Source organism: Hevea brasiliensis, chromosome 4, assembly GCF_030052815.1.
Source record: "Hevea brasiliensis isolate MT/VB/25A 57/8 chromosome 4, ASM3005281v1, whole genome shotgun sequence".
Classification (NCBI taxonomy): domain Eukaryota; kingdom Viridiplantae; phylum Streptophyta; class Magnoliopsida; order Malpighiales; family Euphorbiaceae; genus Hevea; species Hevea brasiliensis.
Window position 1 is genome coordinate 16,689,162 of NC_079496.1, and position 23,963 is coordinate 16,713,124.

A 23,963-nucleotide genomic window follows, 5' to 3' on the forward strand; every position below is an offset into this window, starting at 1 on the left:
CATTGATTTAAAGAGAAGAGATATTGAGTATGCAGTGGGTGAGAAAGTATTCCTCAAGGTTTCCCCTTGGAAGAGAATTATGAGATTCGGCATAAAGGGAAAACTGAGTCCTCGTTTCATTGGGCCATATGAGGTTCTAAAAAGAGTGGGTCCTTTGGCATATCGATTGGCACTACCTCCAAAGTTATAGAAGATACATAATGTCTTCCATGTGTTTATGTTGAGGAGCTATCGATCAGACCCATCTCATATACTACCAGTAGAGGAAATTGAAGTGAATCCAGACCTCACATATGAAGAAGAACCCATAGAGATTCTGGCTTATGAGGTGAAGCAGCTACTGAACAAGTAGATACCGTTGGTAAAAGGGCTGTGGAACCATCATTCGAGCCAAGAGGCTACTTGGGAACGAGAGGAGGACATGAGGAGATAGCACCCACAGTTGTTTAGAGATTGATACCAGGTAAAATTTCGAGACAAAATTTATTTAAGAGAGGGGGGGGGGAATTGTAACACCCCTATTTGCATAGCCTAGTATATTTCACTATTTCGGTGACCGGTGTCGGTCCGAACTATTAAGGGGATTAGACCCACATCTAAGACAACTAGATAAGCCATAAACCCAAATAATTAGTAATTGTCAATTAGTTAAGTATAAATAAGAAAAACAGAACATAAGTTAAACAAGCCGAGAGTCACAGCGATGGGTGACCTTCTCGGGAAAGACTGCGAAGTCAATTTAAACTCAAATTTCGAACTGTAAAATGTGACGCCGCGGTCCTTAGAACCATTACAAACACAGTGGAAAAGAGAAAATCATGAAAAAAGGTTGTTAAGCCAGTCAAATAATTAGGTCAGAGAGCCGGAAGAAATATTGAATTATTTGCAAACCGGGTTGAACTGGCGAGGGGCAATTTGGTCAATTGACCCCGAGAGCTGACTCCTGACCTAACTGTCAAATAAAATCGGAGAAAAGAAAATTTCAGAATCGAGAATTAAATTAAAAAACTAATGGAAAAATAAATAGAAAAAAATAAAAAGAAAATTAAAAAAGTGAAAAGAGATGACATCATGCATGACATCATGCATGATGCCATAAATATTATAATTAAAAATTTATTTAATTTGATTTATGGTCTTCCATAAGACTAAATTCATAAAATAAAAAAGAAAAGAAAAGAAAAAAAAAAAGACTTCATCTTCTTAAAAAATTGTGAACCATCTCTCTCTCACCCTCTCCCTCACCAAACTCCATTAAAGCTCATTTTGAGCTTGAAGAAACCCTAATTCCCACCATAGAAATCCTACTCTCCATCACTAAATCTTGTAACTAGACCTTGATAAGGAGATTTACAACAAAAAGAAAAAGAAAGAAGAAGTTTGGAGAGGTGGAAAAATTCTGCATAAGGTTAGTAAACTAAACTTGATTTGTTAGTTGATTTAATTGTGTTTATAGTTGAATAAACTTAGAAATTCATTTAAAATGAAAAGAAAACATCTTAAGGGGACTAAAGGAAAATTCAACCAGCATGTGTGAGGGTATGATTTGCATGGGTTTGATTGAATTAGAGGTGAATATGAACATCAAGGAGTTGAATGGTTATGATTATATGCTTTGAATTAGCTAAATGCAACAAATTAGTGAGTTAGGGTTTTGGACACTTAGGGTTTAGAGACAAAAATGTAAGAAATTGGTAAATGATGTGTTTGACCTAGTTTGAGGTGAGAAATGGTCATTTGTGACCAAATGAAGTGTGTTGGAAGTGTTGGAGTTGAGATTAAATTCGGATTGAATGTGGTCATGCTGCAGGCAGCAGGATCAAAGGGACCAAAACTGAAAATTTACAAGTCCAATTGGTATGAGACCAATTGGGAATGAAAATAGATACAAAATGACATAATTTCTATTTAGGAATCATGCCCAAAAAGTGACCAAAACCTAGTGAATAAATTGACCAAATCTGAAAAATCTCAGTCTGGCCTGTACAAACTAATCAAATGAACAGTATTTGTTCATTTGGCCATAACTTGAGCTAGGCAGGTCAAAATGACCTGAAATTTTACCAATGGATAGTTGAGATATAGACCTAAAACTTTTATGAAGAATACAAACCCAAATTATGCCATTAACCAAGTTATTTGGCCACCCCAAGTTAGTGACCTAAAACTGCCAGAACCAAAATTTGCCCAGAAATCTGGGTTAAGTCTAATCTGGCAGCCATTTTTCAAATGGCTATAACTTGAGCTAAAAAACTCCAATTGGAGTGATTCAAAAAGGAGAATAAACTTAAGACAGTAGGAAACATTTTCTTTGAAGAAAGTTTTGCCAAATTCTAACAGTAAAATGACTAATGGAACAGTGCAACTTCAGACATCAAAACTGAAAATTTGCAAATTTGCCTAAAAGACTTAGAATTTGAGTAAACAACCAAAACCAACAAATTTAGTGACCAAAATATGGTATGTGGGTGAAGTTGGAATTCCCATACCTATTAAGCCTTAGAAAGTCGACAATTTGACTTGAATAGTATAGTGAATAGTAATCCCGAAACACAAAATTTAAAAAACATCAAGTTTAGCACATTAGAGCTAGGTAAAAGTGAATTTAAATTTATTTTTAGATTTATGCTAAGTTATGATACTGAAACACTGTGAAACTGTGTGTTTCAGTGGAAAAGAACACTGGGAAAGAACCCGAAGAATCGAGTCAAGGCCAAGAGGTGACTCGCTTGAGGTTTGTGCACAACGTATAATTTTTGTAAATTATCTTCTGCATATTGTTTTGAATAATGTGAAATATTGAATTGTGACATTATTATGATGCTTTTGATTTAAATTGTTGAAAGTTATTTGTGTATATTTGAAATGACAATGTTTAGTAAATTGTTAAGATAAGTTTTGAAACCACAGTGTCATAACCATATATTTGAACACCTCACTAGCATGACTAGTGGGGGTAATCAGTTTCGAATTTTGATTCCTTCTCTGGCTGAAGTGTTGAGGTGTGTGCCAGTAGAAGAAGAAATTGAATGGATATCCATATATTTGAGCTAGCTAGCCTTGTGATATGACTTTTCCCTAGCCTCTGGCTATTGAGATTATATTTGTTTCGAATGGCATGATATAACTATGGGTTTTATGAACGTTTTGATACTTCGAAATAAAATTATTAGATTAAAATCTCATAATTCATGTTTTGTATTTAATTCTCATGTTCAGTTTAATTTTTGAATAAATGTGATTTAAAGTCTGCATAAAGAATATTTTAGTATGTTGTGCACCACTGAGTCCTAGTACTCAGCGATGGCTGTTATTGCTGTCGCAGATTTAGAGACTAGAGGAGCAGCAGAGTGAGCTGCTGAGGATTGTGGAGTGACTTACCTTGAAGTTATATTGGGTATATTTTGTACCCTGACTGTATAAATTTATTTTGATGTATGTAATGTACATAAATGTATGGACATGTAAAATTGGTCTTGAGCAGCTTGTACAAAGTTTGTATAAAGTTTGTAATAAATTTTAGTTTGAATTTCTTTTAATGTAAATTTTTGTAATGATGTATATAAATTGTTTTATCCTTAATGAAATATGAAGGGAAATATGTCACAAGATATTTTGCGGTCTCCCGGACGAAAGCTCTTCACTTAAGTGGGAAATGTGAGGAGTCGCCACTTTAATTTTTAGGAAAATTAAAGAAAACCATTTGTGAAGATAAATTAAAAGAAACCACTTCAAAAATAGAGATTCTAGGTTTGGGGTCCATATACGGGCGGAGAAGGTGTTAGGCACCCCACCTCGTCCCACAATGAGAGTAAACAGATTTAATGCTATGCTCTTTCATAAATTGATAGGGTAATTTGGGGGTTAGAATGATAATGTTAATCCTTTAGATAAAAAGGAATATTTGATTTTTCACTGGTTCGGGTTACCCGAACACATAAGTACATGAGATGACTCTTAGTGAGTCGGTGTTGTGTAGTGGTTCTTTATTTAGAGGGTTACTTTGTATATTGTGATATTTTAGTTTGGATTTAAGAGAATTCGAGTAAAAACTTCTCCTGATCCCTTAGGGTAATCTGTTTAAAGTTTAAGTGAGGAACCTCACATAAGAACTCTCCTCCGACCTCCTCATATTTATTAAATTTTTGGTTGAGAATCGGATAAGAACTCTCCTCCGATCTCTTTTAGTATTTAATTTAGAGTTAAGCGTGAGGAACCTCGGATAAGAACTCTCCTTCGATCTCCACATATTTATTAAAATTTTGGTTGAGAATAGAATAAGAACTCTCCTTCTATCTCTTTTAGTACTTAATTTAGAGTTAAGCATGAGGAATCTCGGATAAGAACTCTCCTCCGATCTCTACATATTTATTAAAATTTTGGTTGAGAATCGGATAAGAACTCTCCTCCGATCTCTTTTAGTACTTAATTTAGAGTTAAGCGTGAGGAATCTCAGATAAGAACTTTCCTCCGATCTCCACATATTTATTAAAATTTTTGGTTGAGAATCGGATAAGAACTCTCCTCCGATCTCTTTTAGTATTTGTTACAATCACATATTGTAAGGACCTTAGACGAAGGGTCCTGGCGCCGGAGGCTTCTCTTAACCCACTGATGCCTTATAACTAGAAAGGGGATACTGGACCGAACTTTTTGCCAATCTCTTATGTGATCGCCTTCTCAGAACTCTTTAGTCCGATCTCTTTGGTTACTCGCTAGGAATCCGAACTTATCGGATTCTCAATTTATTACATTATCCTCTGGGCTAGCTCCATAGCCCGACCTCTAGACTTATTTGGTTTAACCCACCATTTGACCTTTTGTTACAACTTTCTTTTTGTTATTTTTATTTATTTTGAAAACTCTTATATCGAAATACCCATGCCTACGTTCTTTTGAATAGTTACAAGTTGCCTACGGGATGAACATCTGCTATTAAAGAAACTAAGAACCAGATAATGATAAAAGAGATTTGCAAATAACAATAAGAGAAGATACAAGAAATGACTACTGGCCTAGACAACTTGTTCTAAAACTGGATATGAAAGAAACCTTTTAAAAAAAAAACTGGAGAAAACCAACCGAGGATATTCAACAAAATAACAATTTACTGCAACTGTTTTGGGATTTTAATGTAACTGAACATAGAAGAAATTTTTAAAAGGAAAGCTAGAGAAGATAGACAAGGGCATTCAACAAAATGGCAGTTAAAACACTTGCCTGTGGAAGATTGAGACTATTGAACTAACTCTGGAGCTACAAAGATTACTGCGTTGAAGGCTGGTGGTATAAGGACCAATGCTTACTTTGAGATTGGGAGAACGCGGTAGAACCAAAGCGACGGAAGCCGGGTCAGAATAAGATCAAGCTGAACAGAATAATGAGTTGAGATTTTGGGGGGGGGGGGGGGGGTGATACTGACGAAACCGAACGAAAATGGTAATAGCAGAGTGATGAACAAATTGAAAATGAAGAATTTCAAGGTTCGTAAACTCTATCAAAGGAGATACTCAAGAAAACTAGTTCCTGGAGTTTCTCGATTTTATGTAAGCTCAAAGTAGCAAGACTGAATTAATTTTCAGAGTCCTTCCACTATAATCACCACCACCCTTTTTTGTCCGTCATCCTCCTTCAACAATATTGCATGCAGGTATTTATAGGGAACGGGTGCTCCTAATGCAGGGTCAGGATCTCTTCTGGGGAGATGGAAGGTTTAGATTTAAAAGGGCACGATCTGATGCCTGAGAATTGAAGAGAATCAAAATGGATGGTTGAGATCCTATTCAGAATATTTGTCCTTTCTTTTTTTCCGATCCAACGGCTCAGGATCTTCCTATCAAGATGGATCCAAAGGCCGGGAACAAAAGGCGCTGGTCCTGTCGTCCACTTTTCGATCCAAAGGCTCCGGGTTTATCCTTACAAGTGAGATCAATGGTGGAGATTGAGGAGCATAGGACTGTCATGACTGTCCTGGCGTCTGTCAGCATTGCGGGCGATTCTGCAAATGAAGAGTGCAGTGAAGATTTGATCCTGCCTGCAACGCTTTAACTACCTCGGCTCTGATTATGAAGGAAGTTATTGGAAGTCTTTTGTCTTCCTTTTCGATCTCCATTCCTTCCGTTCTCTTAGTCACGACTCTTTTTCGATCTCTCATATCGAGGCCCTCTCCCGATCTTTCCCATTCTAGAACCTTCCCTTTTATCCGATCTACCCTGGTCAAAGCATTTAATTCTTCGGTTACCTATGCGTTCGCTTCGGTTTTCGCCAGTAATAAATGCTCAGGTCCCCTATATATATGCCTCAGCGGGGAATCTCCCCCACATTCCATTTCTTCTCTTCCCATTTTCACTTCTCTTGTCCAAGTTTCTCCGATAACATTCTAGCCATGGTGACCATTTTTTATCTTTTTCAGACTATTCTCTTTGCTTCCCGACTGAAAATTTACGACCCCAGTAATCAGAAAATCATGATAACCACATCCAATGATAGTGAGAGAACCAGACTAATTTACAGATCAAAATCGAAAATATCGATCATACCGATCTCGGGTCAATCTATCGATATAATCGGTAAACCGATTTCGAGCTAGAAGACTGCTAATTTCCCTCTTAACATAGGTGACTGCCTTTTGAAGTTCATTTGGCTCCTCGCCACATCGGGCGTCCCGACTGCAGCTCGGTTCTGGTCGATGACATTGACGATGACTCCTCATCATCATGAGAGTCATAGTCACTCCATCTGAGCTGTACATCCATCCGGTGCCTATAGCACATCTTTTGATTCAGCTACAAGACTAGGCTTTGACATAGGTTCTTACTAGGATGTAGTGTTGATCTCTAGAGATCACCCAAATGATGTAATCTGACCTTTAAAGGATCTTAATGATGAAATCCGATCTCTTGAGATCGCCCAAATGATGTAATCTGTCATTTTGGAAATAGAATGAAGTTTTATTTGTCAGTTATCATTTAATTATTGCATTGGTTATTTTTCGATCTCTAATGTGCATATCTGATCGGGTTCCTAACTGAACTACCCTTAGCCGAACTATAACTCCGAACATCCGCCTTAATCCTACAATCTTGATTAGTCGATCTCTTCTTATTTTATTTATGGTATTTCTAGAATCTTCCTGCGACGTGTTAGAAAAGCAAGCGGATTCCGCTAACCGATGCGTCGCTTGGGACACTGTGAGCATTGAATGCTCAGACGGGTATAAATAGGGGAAGGGTCAGTCGGTTGCTCCCTTATGTTATTTTCAGCACTTCGCGAGCGATTCCAAAATTCTCTCATTTCTTCAAGTTCTTCCGGCACTGATCACACTCCGGTAAGGACTTTAATCCTCCTCTTTCTTAAACCTTTTTATTTCTTTGAAAATGAGTGGCGCCGAGGGTCAGAGAGCGAAGAACCCCCCTTTCGTCCAGGTCTCGTGGTCATCGGATGACATTGAAGTGGTCGGACCAGGTGAGCGATCTAAACCTCCAACGACTTCCGCTTTAGTTCATGGTCGAGCAGCTCAATCAAGGTAGACATCTTCCTCAAGTAGAGAAAATCTCCCGGTGGACGAGTTACCATCGGTCCTCCAGGAAACCGATCTGCAATCCATTAGTCAAGAATACAACCTTCGAACTGACTCCTTCGAGTTAATCAGATGCCATGGCGATCTCAGAGTCGATCACTTTTTCGAGGAAAATGATGCGATCATGGTGTACGAAGAGCAATTAAAAGTCGGACTTCAGTTTTCCCTTGATGACTTCTTCAAGGACGTCCTGAAATTTCACCATGTCTCGGTGGCTCAGATCTGGTCCCGCCACTTCCGAAGCATGTTGCCCTGAATAGGGATGAGAGTGCCATGGTAATGGAGCTAAAGGATCAGGCGGCCACTCAGAAGTTCTCCTGCTTAGATGCGGTGATGGCCGAACTGCATCATTGGATGATGTGGCTGGTTACCGACGAAGAATACGAGCTTCAGCTCTCTGACCTCAGCCCTGGTACTTTCTATATCTCTAATCTCTAGGCCTTAGCGAACTCACTGACTTTTCTTTATGCAGGTATGGCGGGCAAAGATGCTTCCAAAGAGAGCCGAAAACGTAAGAGGGAGGTCTCCAGGAAGGTGTGGGAAATAAAGCTCGCCGAGGCCTCACAGACGCCAAGGCATGATTCAGGAGAGGTGCCGGGAGGCTCGTCCCTACCCTCGGGACCGTTGATCCTTGAAATAGAAGTAACTCAGTCTCCTCCTCGACAAGAAGAGCCACAACCTCCTCCAGCTGCTTCAAGTGCGGAAGGGGGACCTTCCCAACCTGCTGTGAGGACTCTTTCCCGCGGTGCCCAGGTCCTCATTCATTCTTTGGAGAAGAACTGCTCTGTTCGGGAGAACCCGGCTTTAGCTAAGGTTCTGGGGGCTTCCATTTGCCTCCAGGAGGATCGGCATAGGTTGACCCCAGGCAGCATCGACGATCTCCTGGCCCAGACGATGAGTTTAAGCATGGAGAGCTTGGCAAACCAATACATCATCAGGGAAAAGGCTCATCATCTGAGGCAAGAGATCCTGAAGGTGGTTCAGGATGCAGCTTCTGCCCGAGCTCAACTTTCATTCGCCCAGGACTATAGAGCCGAAATTGAGGGTCGGATGAAATCCTATGAGGAGAAATTGGCTAAGCAGGCTCATGAGCTCGGAGAAGCTCAGGCGCTCCAAACTGCTGACGTTGCTCGCCTCACTGAAGAACTTAGAGTGAAAGAAGAAGAGGCAGTGATGAGGGAGGCCGGTGCTTACGTGAATGCCCACGATGACCTTTTGGCCGAGCTTAGGAGGCGTTATCCTGAGGAGGACTTCTCTTAGATGGTGGACCTGGCTCCTCAAGAAGAAGAGGAGAGTGAGGAGGAAGCTGAGGGAGATAAAGAGGGCAAGCAAAATGTAGAACAGGCTGGGGGTGATCCTCCAGCCAAATGACTTGTATTTTTTTTACTTTGAAATGAAATGAAATTCTCTCTTTTGTTCAATGACTTGATGAGATCGAAAAGTATCTAAATTGTACAAGCACTTGATTGTTCGAACATGTTAGAACACCAAACTTAAAATCGATTATTAATCTATGTATGAGAGGTCGGAAAAACATTGTAAGCATGAGATCGGCCTAAGCCGAGAATAAACAATGGATAGAACTTTAGGTCATTAAAATTGGAAACTTGATTTAACGTCCTAAGCTCGAAAACACCATTAAGTTGGACTACGACCTTAACTTTATTAAACAATTTTCCACAATGTTTATAAAGGGGAGATCGGAAATAAGACTGGACGGCACAAAGACCTGACATTAATTTGATTTCCTTTAACGAGAGATCGAAAATGTGATTGACTGGCGTGGAGACTTGATATTGTCTTGAGAGATTGGGACTGAGGTTGAACGACATGAAGACTGGACATTGGTTTGATCTCTCTGGTGAGAGATCAAAAATGAGATTGGATGGCGTGGAGACTTGATATTAATGTGCTCTCCTTTATCGGGAGATCGGAAAACATTTGACTAGATACAGGATCGGTTTATTTCCTTATCAGGTTACTTGTAACTGAGGAATGTCAGTTAAGGGTCGATTTTCAAAATTCATTGACTTCGGTGATCGGCCAAAATATGGTGTCGACAAAATATTTTATTTTAATTTGAATGAAATTGATTGATAGTATTTTGTTGTTTACTGAATTTTTGAAAATTGAGAAATGATGATTGTTGAATTTTGAAACTTGAGAAATTGGTTGGTTATGTTGTGGAGTTGAAGAAGTTGTTGAGAAAAATTAGTAAAAGTGCTTTTTTTCAGGTATTTGAAGAACTTGTTTCTCAAAATATAGACGGCACTCTGCCAAAATTTCTATAAAATTTGCTGAAAAATAAAATGGACAAAAAAAATTTTAACTAGTTTTCTACTTTAATTAAATGTTTTAATGCCTATCAAAAGTAAGAAAATTGTTTTAAAATCCCTTGTAGGGTACTTAATGGGTTATCGGTAGGTGAAGTTCGGTAGTTCGTTAGGTATTCTACGGGATCATGTTATGCCTTACAGAGGGATAAGGTGTGACAAGAAGACTCAAAGAAGGCTCTTTGAGAGAGTGGATGTAGGCTAGTTAAGCCGAACCACTATAAAAATCATTGTGTTTGATCTCTCTAACCTTAATCTCTTTACTTTTGTGTAATTTAATTTCTATGCATGATATTGAGTGTTAATTGAATAGATTGAGTTGATATACTTGAGGATATATTGAGTAGGTTGAGAATTTATTTGAATATTTTGAGATATATGTTATGTTAAAAATCGGTATAAATATTGATTGAAGCTTGAATTGCAATTTAGGGACACATTATTGAAATACATATTACTGTCATTATATATAAAGGAGCACCTAGTTGAACAAAACCACAATTTTTCATTAGGCTACAAGCAAGGGCCGAAAAATTGTAAAGTCCAATTCACCCCCCCTCTTGGACTATTTTGGGACAACAAAAGTTTTAATATTTTGTAAGTTATGGCTATTTAAATTTAGGGTTCCTGTAAAATCCAATTTACAGGATACCCGACTTATGGAGCCCATATCTCTCCTGTTTCTTAATATTTTTGTGTAAATCTAGTGTCTAAAATTAATTTCAGAATCTTATGAATCTTTTCCAATTGGTTTTGCATTCATATCTATTGTGGTTAATGAGTTATAAATTTTACAAAAAAATAGTATGATTCTGTCACTTAGAAAAGTTACGATTTATGTAGACCATTCGGCTAGAGTTTTGTTTGATTTATAAATTTTATGATCTTGTATGATATGTAGGCTGTCTTCTGTAATTTTGTTTATGATTTTTAGGCATGTCTAACTATTTTTAAAAAATCGGATTTCTTGCTACCGTTAATCTGTTAGAATTTGGAAATTGTATATTTATGCATGTTCTTGTATTTTCTTGGGTTTTAATTGATATTTGATCTATTTTTCTGTATTCTTTTAATTCAAGAAGTGTTATGAAGTGTTTGGATCATGTTAGAAGACTTAGACCATTAGGTAGTTGTAACAAATTAGGAATCTTAACCCTTTAGGAGACTAAAGTTAGAATCCAATGTAAATTGTTATTAATATTTTCTTTATTTCTTTTATTTTCTTTAGTTTCTTTAGTTTCTTTATTTTTATTACAAACAAAATTGGTAAGTAGCCCTAAGGTAAGTACCAAAAAGGGCATTTGCGTGGAGCTTATGTGGAGCTAAACGGAAGTAAGCCAGGGATATCATTGTCATACTAGAAGAGAAGACCTTTTTTAAGGGTAGCTTGCCTCAATGGCAACTGTATTTACCAACAGGTAAGTAGCTCTAAACTCCTCGAATAACCATTGGCATGAAATTGTAGTAATAATAGAATTTTTATTTGGTAAATTAAAATTTACTTTGTTTTTAATTTAACTGACTTTTGCATGTAATTAATTTAAATAAATACTTTATAAATTAAAATTAATCTTATTTGTAAATTAAACTAACATTGGCATGTAAAATAAATTTAATTTAACATTTGGTAATTATAAAATAAATTTGCATGATAGAAATTTTTATTAGGTTGTGATTGTTTGGGCCTTATGTGATATTAGAATAAATTACACATGTACATAATTAACTTAGTTCAATTATCCTTAGGGTAACTTGGTGAAAATTAATTAATTAGGTTAAATAGAAACGTAGGGTTATTTGAAATTGAATTTATTTGTAAATTAAATTCTCAATAATAAATTAATTTTAGTCATCTAGTAAATATTATTTAAATAATTAGCAACCCCATAGATAGGAATTACTTGTGTATGAAAATTGTGTGTAAACAATAATCCTTTTGTGAATTACTTGCGTGTGTAGGATTAGAATTGCATTTTTTAGGATAAAGTTTAATAAAGGAATAATAAACAAAACTTCTAAAAACATTAGTAGAGGACTGGCACTCGAATCAACGATGTTAGACCAGGCGTAAGGGGTGCCTAACACCTTCCCCTTACGTGCCCACTATCCCGAACCTAGACATTGGGCTATGGTAATGATAGTTGTGGAAACTCTGCAAGGAGTAAGTTGCCATCCATGACCCTCGGAAGAAACACTGAATATGTCCCAATTATTACCCGGGTGGCGACTCCTGTCTATCTATGCCTTTGTGGCATAAATCCTTAGTACTATGGTTGTGTTATGAGAAGACGGTACTTACCAGTGGTTTGATTCTATTAGGATTGTATGAAGTGCATGTCTAGGGAATACTGTCTAAGGAGGTGGTACTTAAGTGAGAACATTGTGACTCCACCATCTTTCCTGGGTATTACTTGGTGCATTTTATATAATTTTAATGGATGATATTTCGCCTCACGCCCCCCTCCTACAAGAAACAACAAGTATCCCATTGCTATTATGTTTAACATAAAGCGTGGATTATGAAAAGCTTTTTTCAAAGCTAAGACCAAGCAAGTAATTGTCTATTTGACTATACCAGGCTCTTGGGGCCTATTTTAGGCCATAAAGGGCTTTGTGTAGTCTATAGACCTTGTCTTCTTTGCCTTCCACAACAAAACCTTTGGGTTGCTTGATATAAATTTTTTCTTCTAGAATTCCATTAAGGAATGCTGATTTAACATCCATTTGATGCACTTTCTAGCCAAGTTGTGCAGATATAGCAAGAAGTAGCCTGATTGTGTCAAGCCTAGCAACTGGCGCAAATGTGTTAGAATAATCAACACCAAAAATCTGTGCATACCCCTTAACTACAAGCCTTGCTTTATGCTTGTTAATTGAACCATCAGCATTTAGCTTAGTTTTAAACACCCATTTCACCCCAATTACCTTTCTGCCTTGGGGTTTGTCAACAAGCTCCCAAGTTTTGTTCTTTTCAATCATAAACAGCTCCTCCTTCATTGCATTTTTCCACCTAGGGTCTTTGAGAGCTTCTTCATGGTCAACAGGCTCGCATATGGCAACATTGCATCTCTGGCATATGTCAGAGAGCAATCGAGTGCCTCTAACTGGTGGATAATCCTCCCTTTCATCTAGCCATGACCTTGTTTTTTGCATGGAAGTCTTTGAGTCTTCCTAATCCCACTCTTCATTTTCAATGAAATGCACATCTCTGCTGATAGTTATAGTTTCAGTTTCAGGTTGGAAGACTTTATACGCCTTAGAAACTGTACTATATCCAATGAAAATTCCTGTAACAGCCTTTTTGTCTAGTTTATCTCGTTTAACCTGTGGAACATAGGTAAAACAAAGACAACCAAACACTTTAAAAAAATTCATTGGAGGTTTGTACCCATACCATGCTTCAAAAGGATTTTTATTCTTCATTGCCTTTGTGGGGAGTCTATTTTGCAGAAACACCGCTGTGTTTGCTGCCTCTGCCTAAAATTTCTTTAGTAAATTCTTTTCATGCAACATGCATCTAGCCATCTCCATAATAAATATGTTTTTTTCTCTCACTAACTCCATTTTGTTCTGGAGTATAAGGAGCTATAAGTTGACGTTCAATTCCTGCTACCTCACAAAATAAATTGAACTGATGTGAAGTGTACTCCTTGCTATTATCAGACCTTAAAGTCTGAATTTTACAACCACTTTCATTTTCCACCTTTGCTTTAAAATTCCAGAAAGTGTTCCCAACCTTTAATTTGAATTTTAGAAAATAAATCCAGCACATTCGGGTTAGATCGTCTACAAAAATAATGTAATAACGACTACCTTTAAGTGAAGAAGTTCTTTGAGGCCCTCCTACATCAGTGTGGATCAGCTGCAATTTTTTTGTGGCTCTCTAATTGGATGTTGGGAATGGAAGTTTGCTTTGCTTCCCATATTGACAAGCACGACAATCTGTAGAAATCACTTTAAAATTGGGCAAGTCTCTTACCATTTCAGATTTCTGCATTTTGATAAGCCCTTGATAATGGTAGTGTCCAAGTCTTTCATGCCATAACGCAGCAACATTTTCTTTCGCTGAAAAAACTAACTGCTCCTCCTGAGCTGGATCTAATGAGAAACTTTTGCCTCTCATTTTTATTTTAACCAAATCTTGACTTGTAGCATCCTTGATCAAGCAGTGATTATCTTCAAAAAACACCTTGAAACCCTTTTCTAGTAGCTAACAAACACTTAATAGGTTCTGGTCTAGGTCAGGTACATATAACACATCAGAAATAGTTTTAGTACCTGAATGTTTTGCAATGGCAATGGTTCCTATTCCTTTTGCTTGAATATAACCGCCATGACCTATCCTGACCTTTGAAATTTTAGAGGGCTTCAGTTCCTTAAAGAGCTTTTTATCATTGGTCATGTGATTGGTGCATCCACTATCGATCAGCGAAGACTCGCTTGAAATATTGATGGAAAAACAAGTTGCAACAAAGAGCTGATCTTCCTCCTCTTCATTAGCAATATGAGCATCTGCTTCTTACTGCTGGCTTTGGTTCTTGCAAATAATAGCTTCGTGCCCAAATTGGTTGCACTTGGTGCACTTAGCGTCAGGTCTTTTCCAGCATTTGAAAGGAGAATGACTTAGCTTGTTCCAATGCTTACAAGGAGGATACTTTCCCTTCAAACTTCCTGCTTTTCTCTTGCTATTATTACTGATAGCACCTTCTCTGTTTGCTTTCTAATTCTTCTTGTTCTTCTTCTATTTGTTTCTCCCACCATCTTCATGTTTGGCTTGTAAGGCTTCCTCAATAAAGCCTTCTTCTCTTATAACCCTTCGTTGTTTTTGTGCCTATAAGGAATTTAGCAACTCTACCAAGGTGATGTTAGATAGATCCTTGTGTTTTCCAAAGTGATTATGGTAGCCTTAAATCTTTCAGGCACTGTAACCATAATTTTTTCAACAATACAGGAGTCTTTAAACTCAGAACCAAGTAATCTCACTCCGTTCGCTATATTCAAAAGCCTTTCAGAGTACTCTTTGATGGTTTCTCAGTCCTTTATTTTCTGCAATTCAAAGTCTCTAATGAGATTCAGCACCTGTATGCCTTTGATTCGATCATCTCCTTCATATTCTGCTTTGAGATAATCCCATATGGCTTTGGCTGACTTTAGAGACATGATTCGAGTGAAGATTGTTGATGAAACTGCTGCAAATAGGCACCCCTTTGCCTTAGATTTTCTAGTTTTTCTTTCCTTGTGAATCTTGATTTGGGCCACAGTTGGATTGCCGAGTAGTGTAGGAACTTTTTAGTCTTCTTCAACTGCCTCCCATAGATCCAAAGCATCTAGGTAGGCTTCCATTCGTACTACCCAGATTTGATAATTTTCACCATTGAAGACTGGTGGTGCCATTGCCGAGAAACTTGATTCTCCTTCAGTGCTTGACATTCTGGTGTTGAAGTGTGGTGTTTGGTAGCTTTCAACTCACCTAAAAAACACTCACAGAGGTTTCTCTCATAGGTCCCTCAAGAATGAAGCTCTGATACCAATTGTTGGTATATATGGAAGAGAATAATAGAATATAGCAGCAGAGAAATATAGCAGCAGAAGATATATTTTATTTGATTCATCAAGCTTACATATATAGAACTTGGAATAACAGAAATTCAATAAAAAATTCTAAGTCCTAGCTGCTAATTATGTGATCCACAAAATCTCAAGTAAGACTAACAATTTCCTAAAGAATAGGAACTAATTATTGACAAGAAAATATTCAAATTTTGAATTAGTAAAACAAGGTTATGTGCAGTCCAAAAGCATTATTCTAACAGGTCCAACGCCTCCTTCTCCGAGTATATTGGTGACAGAGAAGTTATTAGTTGCACAAACAATGGTTCCAAAATCAAACAGTAGTAATTCTAGATCTTCTTTTTGTCCCTTGTCATCTGCATTTCCTTCCACAATGCCAGCTTTTTTTCCTGCAAAGTGGAGCCAGAATGAATAAAAATTTATAGGAGAAAAACTAGTTATCATCATTTCTCTTATTTTCCTTATGATTTCCAGTATAATCTAGCCTTTACTAATTCATGATTCTTTTATATTGCTAAGCCCATGCATCTTCCATAATTTGGGAGTTAGAATTTCAATGAGTGAATAACTTAAGCCCTGTTTGGCATTGAGTTTCAGAGCCTAAAACTGCTTTTCTGAATAAAAGTATCATTTTAGATGCTGTTGAGAAAAACAGTTTGAAAAAAGTTATTTTGTTATTTTAGTGTTCTTATAACTAAAACTGATCAAATTTAATTTTTAATTATTTTTTAACACTCTCTAACTAGTATATTTAAAAAAGTGGTTTTTTTAACAGCAGTTTCAACAGCAATACCAAACAGGACCTTAGTGGCTTTGCCCTACTTCTTTTTCCAAACATACAAGAATATAGCTAGCACCAGGAACAGAATCCCTATAGATAACACAGAGCTTACAATGGTCCTCACATTGGATTTACTCTTAATCCTCATGTCATTGTCTACACATAAGGCAGTCACAAGCGGAAAAAACTGGGAGTTAGAAATAAAAAACAGGTTTGTTTTTCGATTCATTGTCTAGAAAAAAGTGCTAGATCCCTACACCATAACTACCAAATTCATTTTAAAAACAACATATTTTCATATGTATCTGGTCCATTTTATTACCAAGATGGATCACCCTTAGATACAGATTAATTAGAGGACCAATCTAACTTTGAAGTCGCTAGTGTTAGACCTTGGAGGTAACTAATCGTGCTTTATGCTAACCAAATTAGTTCATTATTTGCTGCGTGAAGGTCTAAGTGATGTACTAGGCTATGTGTGCAAAGTTATACTGTCATGCACAAGAATTTAACAAATACACACAATATATTATCATAGAGGTGTTACTCTGCATATCATATACAATTAGCTTGCTGACTAAGAAATAAAAATTTGTGTTCTTACTGTGCTTTTCTCACTGCCTTTTTGGCTTCGGTTATTAGGATCAACACGATCATTTAGGTGGTTAAATTACCCATTATATGACATATTGACAACTTATTAGAATATCAAAATCAAGTATTAGTGTTTTAGGCATGAGGATAACTTCATACCTAGTTCTGACGCAGCCATCCTTGTATAAATATCTTGGCCATTCTCATCATATTCTCTAATATCAATCAGGTCATTAAACCACAGACGGCACCCACTTCCTCCATTCCTAATGTCCAAATTTGAATAGGCTGTACAGGAGCAATTCTTCATGCACATGATTCTGCATTTCTCGAGATTGATACTCCTGTCTGTTAGAAGAAAGAATACAAGTAATGAAGGAAAGAATTATGTATTTGTCTGTGTATTATTTATAGAGATATCACATCTATTTATACATGAGAATATGAGCTAATTTAGACAAGAATAATAATTGCTATAATTATGCTATAAATCTTCTATAATCATGCTAATTGTTGTAATTATGCTATACAAATCTCTTATAATCATGCTAATTGCTGTAATTATGCTATACAAATCTCCTATAATCATGCTAATTGCTGTAATTATGCTAACACCCCCCCTCAAACTCAAGGTGGTAGCACATGTGTCAACTTGAGTTTGCTTAAGAGATCCTGAAAGCGAGCGGGAGGATGCGTTTTGGTGAATATATCAGCGGTTTGGCTGACAGAGGAGACAGGAATCAAACATATGGTGCCATGAGCAACATGATGACATACAAAATGACAATCAATTTCGATATGTTTGGTATGCTCATGAAATACATCATTATGAGAAATCTGTATGGCACTTCTATTAATGAAATGAAGCATTGTGGCAGAAGAATGAGTGACACCCAAATCAGTTAATAACCACCGTAACCAAAGTAATTCAGATGTAGCATTAGCAAGAGCACGATATTTAGATTTTGTGCTAGAACGTGCAAGAGCAGTTTACTTTTTGCTACACCAAGAGATAAGAGAATTACCCAAGAAGAAACAATAACCAGTTGTAGAGCGCTGATCTGTCAGATCACCAGCCCAATCAGCATCAGAGTAACTAGATAATACTAGGGAGGAGATAGCGGAAAAGTGCAAACCATGAAAAAGAGTGCCCTTGATATAACGAAGGATTCGAAGTACTGCAGAGAAATGAGTTGAGTGAGGAGTAAACATAAACTGGCTGACTAGATGAACAGCATATGAAATATCAGGTCGAGTAACTGTGAGATAAATAAGACTCCCGACAAGCTGTCGATATATAGTAGGATCATCAAGAGGAGTGCCATCAAGAGGTGTAAGTTTGCAATTGAGCTTCAATGGGGTTGATATTGTTTTGCTATCAGTGATGCCTGCTCGAGAAAGTAAGTCGGATGCATACTTGGCTTGAGATAGATAATAGCCATCAAAATTTTGAGAGACTTCAAGACCTAAAAAATATCTGAGAGAACCCAGGTCTTTCATTTCAAAATGCTGATTGAGATAATGTTGTAACTCTAAAATACCAGATGAATCATCTCCTGTTATTATCATATCATCAACATAAAGCAACAGAACAACAATACCACTGTTAGTTCGACGAGTGAATAATGCAGAATCATGTGGACTAGAGAGAAAACCAAGTTGAGCAAGAGTGGAACTAAATTTGGCAAACCAGGCCCTAGGAGCTTGTTTTAATCCATATAAGGCTCGCCGAAGTTTGCAAACCTTATGAGGAGAATGATAACCAGGAGGAGGATGCATATAAACCTCTTCTATTAAATCACCATGAAGAAAAGCAATTTTGACATCCATCTGGAAAAGTTTCCATTTATGAACTGCAGCAATAGCTAAGAGACTGCGAATAGATGTTAATCGGACCATTGGAGCAAAAGTTTCTTCATAGTCGATACCATACTCTTGAGTGTACCCTTTGGCTACTAAGCGAGCTTTGTAGCATTCAATAGTTCCATCAGAAAGGGTCTTGATTTTGTAAATCCATTTGCAACCAATAGGGGTCTTGTTTGGTGGAAGATCAACTAAATCCCAAGTATGAGTTTTCTCTAAAGCCTGAAGTTAAATCGATCCACTGCTTTCGCCAAAGAGGGTCAGTACTTGCCTCACGATAAGAACGAGGCTCATGAAGGGTTACAATAGTAGACTAACAGTGAAAATCAGAAAGATAATGAGGAGTTTCTCTTACACGGGTAGAACGATGAAGAGTAGTGCTAGGAGGAGATGCAGGCACAGGTACTGGATCAACAACTGGTGCAGATTCAATAGGGGCAGGTGTAGTTGGGCTAATATTGAGCACATCATAATCATCTGGATCAGAACTTGGAAACAGCTCTTTGGAGGAGTCAGTGAAAAATAGAGAGTCAGTATTGACAAAGTGATGAAATTTGAAAAGAGAAGAGAACATAGTATTGTCTTAAAAGGTAACATGACAAGAGATGCATAACTTATTAAAAATAAGATCCCAACAACGTTACCCTTTGTGTTCAATGCCATAACCAAGAAAACAACATAGACAAGCACAAGGTTCTAATTTGGTATGCTCATGAGGTTGTAAAAGAACAAAAGAAACACATCCAAAAGGTTTAAGTATGGAATAGTCAGGAGGTTGTATAAACAACTTTTCAAAAGGAGATAAATTATGAAGAACCAAGGTAGGAAGACGGTTAATAATATAAACAGCATGAAGAGCTGCTTCTCCCCAAAATTTTTCTGGACATGAGGCAGAAAGAAGAAGAATACGTACAAAATCAAGAATATGGCGATGCTTGCGTTCAGCTTGCCCATTCTGTTGAGAGGTGTGAGGACAAGAACGTTGAACAATAGTGCCTTATTGACTAAGAAACTGAAGTAAAGAAGAATCCCGATATTCCATAGCATTGTCTGTTCGGAGAATTTTAATGTCACAAGAGAACTAAGTTTTAATCATTTTTGCGAATGTGATGTAAATTTGTGATAACTCATATCGATGTTTCAAAAAATATAACCAAGTAAACCGAGAATAATCATCAATAAATATCATAAAATAATGAAAACCATTCATTGAAGAAATAGGAGAAGGACCCCAAATGTCATAATGAATTAAACCAAAAGAAGTGTCTGAAGTAGTATTATTATGAGAAAAAGATAATGCAGGCTATTTTGCAAGCTGACAATTTAAACAATTAAATGACTCAAACTTAGTAGATCCTAATAATCCACGAGAAATTAAAGGTTGAATTTTACTAGCAGAAATAAGACCAAGAAGAAGATGCCATTGGTGAATGGAGGAATTAGATATTGTAGCTGTAGACACAAATCTCTAAGGAAGATGTAAAGATGCAAGCTCAAATAATCGACCCACTCTGCGACCCTCCCCAAGAATCTGTCCCGTTTGTGGATCCTATACCTGGACACCATGGGGAGGAAAAAATAACATTTAGTCCTTTTTCACACAACTGACCAACAAAAATAAGATTGAGTGCCAAATTAGGGATATAATAGGTGTCAAGGAGATGAAGATTTGAGGTAGACACATGACCAGTATGTGTGATGTTCATTTTAGTACCATTTGCAGTATGGATTGGTGGTAAGGAAGATACAGATTTTGCAAAAGACAAGAATTTAAGATTAGTGATCATATGATTACAACATGCAGAGTCAAAAAGCCAATAAGAATTACCCGGAGTGGCAGACATAGCAGTAGGAGAATTAGAAGAGATAACCTGTTTGAATAGTGCCTCAAGATCACTCATGGTGATAGCAATAGAACCCTCTGTAGCAGCAACAGAGGAAGATCCAGGCTTTGAGACATTCTTGAATTTAGAATGCCCTCCTTTTGGTCTTGGAGGGCGTGTGGAACAATGTGCAAGAATATGACCGTAACCATGACAATATCTGCATTCTATAGTAGGACAATATGCAAAAGCATGACCAATTTGATTACAATTCTTACAGAGTTGATTGTCAGATTTCTGATGTGAGGATAGAGTAGTTGCAAGAGCAATTGTAATAGGTTTTCAAATATCAGATTTCTCTATTGATAACAAGATGAGGAGCAAAAAAAATGGTATAATAACAAGAATGAAAAAATGAACCAGAACAGGTTGTACAGAGAGAAGAGAGATCCCAGAAACTAGAAATAACGGCTCTGATACCATGTTAGAAGAAAGAATACAAGTAATGAAGGAAATGATTGTGTATTTGTCTGTGTATTATTTACAGAAATATTACATCTATTTATACATGAGAATATGAGCTAATTTAGACAAGAATAATAATTACTATAATTATGCTATAAATCTCCTATAATCATGCTAATTGCTGTAATTATACTACACAAATCTCCTATAATCATGCTAAGTGCTGTAATTATGCTAACACTATCAAACCAGGATTTTCGCGTCCGTGGCAACTTCACGGCAGAGTACTTACGAAATCCATCTCCAGAGCAATTCAGTGGAGTCTTTCTAACACAACCACTTGACCAATCGAATATGTCCCACTCTTTTGGAACTTTTGGAACAAATCCTTTCAAGCAACTACACACCGGAGAGTCCTTAATATTGCAGCTACCATATGCACCACACAAGGCATAACGATCACAATTATCAATTTGCAAAGTAAGATAAAGCTCCCAGTTTCGTGTTCGCTCGATCCAAGTGAAGCGCTGGAGAATTCCATTCTGATTTATCACCAACCTTGAATGAAGTGAGTTGTCACAAAGCTGAAAAAGGTAATGCACTTCCTTTTCATTGAGAACAAACTCATATGTGTATAGGGGTTTGGCTTTAACGCAGGAAATCCACTAAACCTAAGACCGTTCCATGGTCCAACTCGAAAATGCTCAACTGAGTTCTATTTCACAATCATCTCAGGATAACCAGCAGGATCAAATCCACACGTAAAATTACCTCGAGCAGGATCATCAGGTGTCTTCCATGACGATATGTAGCGATCCAGGCCTATTACTCTATTCCATCCAAGCTTCATCCCTGGAAGGAAGGTATGACATGGATAATCAAAATTACATACAAATAATCTTGAGGTTATCCTCATCTTTTACTACAAGGTTTCCTGAATTCAAAAGCTGGGCAACATTCCTCACAGATCCCGTGGAGTTGGAAGACCAAATTATGGTTTCATTGTGATTGACAAGTACTAATCCTTGCTCAGTAATCTTCAGAACACCTGATGAATAGGCGAGGGGGATTTGTCTGTTAGCAACCCAAACTACGGTCAGGACAGATACTTAGCTGTAGCATATACCCAAGTATAGATTTTTGGTGTTGCCTGGGCTAAAAAATCCTAATCTAAAGCTTTCATCAGTTGAGACTATGCTCTCTCCATCTTTAATAGATTGAGTTATAGTAATGGTGTCAGCTGCAATGGATACTGTTATAATTAGCAATAAAAGGGAGCAAAGAATAAGAAGTGTGAAGGAGCCTTCCATTGATTTTTCCTGCTGTTCCTTTGCAATTTGAATGGCAGGATGTTAAAATAGCCATTAGAAAAAGCAGTAAAATCTTAAACCTCATCAATGCCTGAACTAAAATGTGAACAACATTAAACAAAATGAATGTGACAGAGAACACTGTTGGTCTTCGCAATCCGACACCACAGGTCACAATTAGAGGGACCAAATTCATAAAGGTATTACTTTCCCTTAAAAAAAACCAAAGAAGCAAAAAAGTTGCATTTTATGAGAAGTAAAAAAAATGCTTCATTGGGTTAGCTTGCCTTGCCTTATTGTAATTGTGTTTTTTTTTTTTTCATTTAAAGCAAAATTTTAAGTGTATATATATATAATTAAACTTCATTTTTATTTTAATGTTGAGAATGATAAAACCAAAAATTGTTTTCGAATGAAAGCTGTTGAAAATGATGAGGTGAGAAATTTCAATACGTCTTTTATTGACGTGTAGGTTATTCGATGACTTTGACTGTTGACTCCATTGATGTGTAGGTTCTTTTCTTTTCTTTTCTTTTCTTTACTTTTTTTTTTAATTTTTTACTCTTTTTATACAATACAACTCCGCCTAAGTAGTTTGTGCTTAGCCGGTCCCAAGCCCGGATAAAGGAGGAGGGTTGCGGTAGGTGACAACCAGCGTAAAAATTTCGTCACACCCTATGATATGGATTCAAATGATATAAACGTTGGGGCGTCCTCTACTAACGACACGCTACATTGGAGCCCGGGTATAGTGATAAATATGCAAGGGTGTAGGGCGTTCACCGAAAGCGACGCGCCATGCCGGCGCCCGGGTGTGGTGTTAAGTGAGCAAGGGTTCCCACATCATGGACGGGTGTGGGTAAAGAAGTTAGTCCATAAGACAGATAATAGAACAAATAGTGGAACAGAACACAAGATAGACATAGAAAATAATAGAAGATATCATAGAAGGAGACCAATTAGGAAGGAGCAAGATAGGAGGAGGATCAGGGTTGGTACTTGGAATGTTGGATCACTTATAGGAAAATTAATGGAGCTTGTGGATACCTTGGAAAGGAGAAGGGTGAATATTGCTTGCATTCAGGAGACAAAATGGGTAGGAGAGAAAAGTAAGGAAGTGGGTAATTCAGGGTATAAATTGTGGTTTACCTGAAAGGAGAGAAACAAGAACGGAGTGGGTATAATCATAGACAGGACATTGAAAGACGCAGAGTAGTGTGAAAGAGTAGGAGATAGAATTCTACTAGTAAAGCTAGTACTAGACGGAGAAACAATAAATATAGTTAGTGCTTATGCCCCACAAATAGGACTAGACAGTGAGAGTAAACAAAGGTTTTGGGAAGATATGGATGATTTAATGCAAAGCATACCGAATGAAGAGAATGTTTTCATTGGTGGAGATTTGAATGGACATGTAGGAAGTGATAGGCAAGGTTATGAGAATGTTCATGGAGGTCTTGGTTTTGGCAGTCGAAATGAGGAGGGAAAAAGCATCATGGATTTTGCTATGGCATACGACCTAATACTAGCAAATACCTACTTTATAAAAAGAGAGTCACATTTAGTGACTTTCAAAAGTGGGCAACATAGAAGCCAAATCGACTTCCTCTTAACCAGAAGACAAATAGAGCTCTATGCAAGGAT

The 23,963-nt window shown here is 37.2% G+C and overlaps 1 pseudogene; it reads right to left on the reverse strand.

Annotated features, from left to right (window-relative positions):
* The window catches only part of LOC110636819 (G-type lectin S-receptor-like serine/threonine-protein kinase At4g27290), a 62,714-nt pseudogene extending 40,395 nt beyond the window's left edge, over positions 1–22,319 (reverse strand).
* Between the last annotated feature and the right edge of the window lie 1,644 nt (positions 22,320–23,963).